This window comes from Chrysochloris asiatica, unplaced genomic scaffold, assembly GCF_000296735.1.
Source record: "Chrysochloris asiatica unplaced genomic scaffold, ChrAsi1.0 scaffold00151, whole genome shotgun sequence".
In the NCBI taxonomy this organism is placed as follows: domain Eukaryota; kingdom Metazoa; phylum Chordata; class Mammalia; order Afrosoricida; family Chrysochloridae; genus Chrysochloris; species Chrysochloris asiatica.
Window position 1 is genome coordinate 4,113,698 of NW_006408669.1, and position 3,421 is coordinate 4,117,118.

Genomic DNA, 3,421 nt, shown 5'->3' on the forward strand with positions numbered 1-3,421 from the left:
AATATATTTAAAAACACATACAGCCCAAAGTGCTTGAACACAATAAAGGGGGCCATTGTCAAATCAGAAAAGTGGAGAGATTCAAGACAGCATACAGCATTAAGTTGTAAACAGAGTCACAGTTCAAAGTAGATGGAGGACAAGACAGTGCAGTGTGAGCTCCCTCGTCCCTCACAGAAGACCTTCTAAAGCAGTGGTTCACAGTCAGCGAATAAGTGGGCCTGGATCATCAAGGTGACCAGGTAAATGGCAGCCATTAGAAGAATCATTACATGCCCTGTCTTCCTCCCTAAGTACATTTGGATCATCTAAACCCAGGAGTTCTGGTGTGGCACTTTAGAGTAAGCACTAGACTGCAAGGTCAATTTAAACCACAAGGTGGCAGTTCAGACCAACCAGCCCCTGGGAAACCAGTTACTGAGTCAGAACCAGCTGGAAGGCAATTAACAATCACCACTAACATCCCAGGATCAAGCTGTCAAAAAAGTTCTGTAAACAAAATTTAAAAGATCTGCTTAACGAACCCTAGCAAATACGTGAAAGCTGTTTATGAATTGTTTGGTCACATTCCCTCAGTTTACAGCTAAGGAAAGCAAAAACCTGTTGCTACTGAGTTGATTCCAAGTCATGGCAACCCCATATGTGTTAGAGTAGATTCCCACTCATAGCCACCCCATGTGTGTCAGAGGAGAACTGTGCTCTCTAGGGTTTGTATTGGCTGATTCTTCAGAAATAAATTGTCAGGCTTGTCTTCCCACATGGCTCTGGGTGAGCTTGAACCTCTAACCTTTCAGTTAGCTGCTGAGCATGTTAACTGTTTGCACAACCCAGGAACTCCAAAAAATATCAGGACCTTGGTTTATAAAGGGGATTACCTTAGAACACATTCCCAATTACTAGCCGATTTGGCGTAATGTAGAACTCCTAATTTCCGTAGCAATGATCTCTGTTCCTTCCACATCATAATGGCTTCTGATCTAAATTATAGATGGATAATTTCAGGCCAGCTGAAAAAGCTGACTGGAGAGAAAGTTTGGGCCAGGGAAAATCATTTTCCATATCACAGTTGGAGCGGTAAAAAGTTAACTAAAGCCAGAACATAGATAAAACTTACATTGCTTCAACCAATCCCCAACACAGACCTTTAGATTATGATTGTACTCAAAGCACCTGAGAAACAGGGGCAGGCAAATGGAGTAAGATAGATGAAGCCCGTCTTTGGTACTTCTCTGATGTCCATTTTAGTGTGTGCATTTGAGGAAGAGGGGGTTAGAAATGGTATTTGGGGTGCGCAATATGTCATGAGTGTCCTGGTGTAGTGGTGTGGGTTAATGCGCGGTACTGCAAAGTCAGTTTGAACCACAAGCTAGAGATTCATCTTCGGAAACCCTGTACAGGGTCATTATGAGTTGGAACTGACTCGACGACATTTAACAACAACCAGCTGTCATGAAATCATTGTTGTTGTTGTTGTTGTTGTTAAGTGCCGTGGAGTCGGTTCCAACTCACAGCGACCCTGTATAGCGTTTCCAAGGCTGTAAATCTTTACAGAAGGAGCTCTGGTAGCGTAGTGGTTACGAATCGGGCTGCGAACCTTAAGGTCAGCGGTTCGAAACTACCAGCAGCTCCGCGGGAGAAAGATGAGGCTTTCTACTCCCGTAAGGATTTACACCCTCGGAAACCCTGTACAGGGTCGCTATGAGTCAGAACCGACTCGACGGCACTTAACAACAACAACAAATCTTTACAGGGGAGCAGAGAGCCTCCTCTTTCTCCCGCAGAACAGCTGGTAGTTTCAAACGAGCTGACTTTGAGGTTAGCAGCCCCACTCGTAACCACTACGCTAACAGAGCCAGGTAGTAGCCCTGAAATAGTCCTCAAACAACTTACAAGATAGCTGAGAATTAATATTCCAGATGATTATTCTTATACCTTTTCAAGTATATTTCCAGAAAAATTCATAAATGAAAAAAAAATGACTTCTGAAAGAAAAATGTACACTGGTTAGGTAAACTGGAGGGAGGCCCCAAGGGTTCTGAGTTCACCAGAATCAGGACCCTATTTCTTTAAAGGGCTACAAGAAAGGAACCTAAGAAACACACACACACAGAAAAGGAAATCAAAACCAAGTGTACTACTGATAAAGTTGGGGAAAAACTCTTTGGTCCAGCTGGATACATTTGTCAGTTCAAAAGAGCATTTAAACGTGAAAACATACAGTAAAAATGGAAGCAGCCAAGACAACCCTGAAAGAAAATAACAGCATTTCAGCTTCAGCTGCAACAGTGAGTGCTATGTGCTTTCCCAGGGGCCCCACAGTATCATAACCATCTCACTTTGTGCTAGGTTAAGACATCACAGCAAAGGCACTGGGCACCAGATACCCTCTGGGTGGGAGTTTTACATTTACAAATGTAATACCCAGTAACACTGAAGGAATTCCCACTCCTGCCAGAAAAGCCTCCTCTAGCCCTGAAGCCATCTGACAAAAGGACCCTGAATACAATGCATTTACAAATCTGCTGTCTAAATCAGCACAGAAACTGGAAGGTGAGACTGAATTCTGCCCCTTTCCAAAAGGGGGCATTTTAGTGTCCTAATGACAGTCTTGGCAGAATAGGACAGCCTCTGCATACTGAGAGGTTTGTTCACTGGACCCAGAATCTGGTTGTTGTTGTTGTTACTGTTGTTAAGTGCTGTCAAGTCCATTCCAACCTATAGTGACCCTGTACTGGGTTTCCGAGGCTGTAAATCTTTCCGGGAGCAGAAAGCCTTATCTTTTCCCCATGGAACAGCTGGTAGTTTTGAACTGCTGACCTTAAGGTTCACAGCCCAATTCATAACCACTATGCTATGAAAGGAGTTATACTTCTCATTTTTAAATTTAAATTTAAAGAGCAAATGCTATTTCTTTGTGTAGGAGGAGATGCAATCTTCTGAATGGTGGTCTCTGATCACCCTTCAGTGTGTTTCAAGATTTTATTTCCATTGGAGTCCGACTCCTTTTCATTTTAATTTTGTTTTACAGAACTAGTCTGCTCTGAATCAGTATTTAAAATTTTTTCTTTAATTATATCAGTCTAATCTGTGTGGCACTGTAGGATAAGCACTGGATGGCTAACAAGACTGGCAGTTCAAATCCACAACCTACTCCTTGGAAACCCTATACAGGATCACTATAAGTTGGAATCGATATGGCAGCTTTTAACAACAAGAAACAACAAAGGCAAAAATGCTTTTGTGAGCAATATATACATAATGGTGCTTAAAAACAAAACAAAACACATTCTATCAAAGATATAGGAGGGAGTGCTTCAAAAAGTTCATGTAAAAATGAAATTGTGGGACCCTAAGAAGAAAACTCCATTTTCTACTTAGGCTAAAGCACGTCTCCCTGTTTCAGGAATGTGCCTGGTCAGTT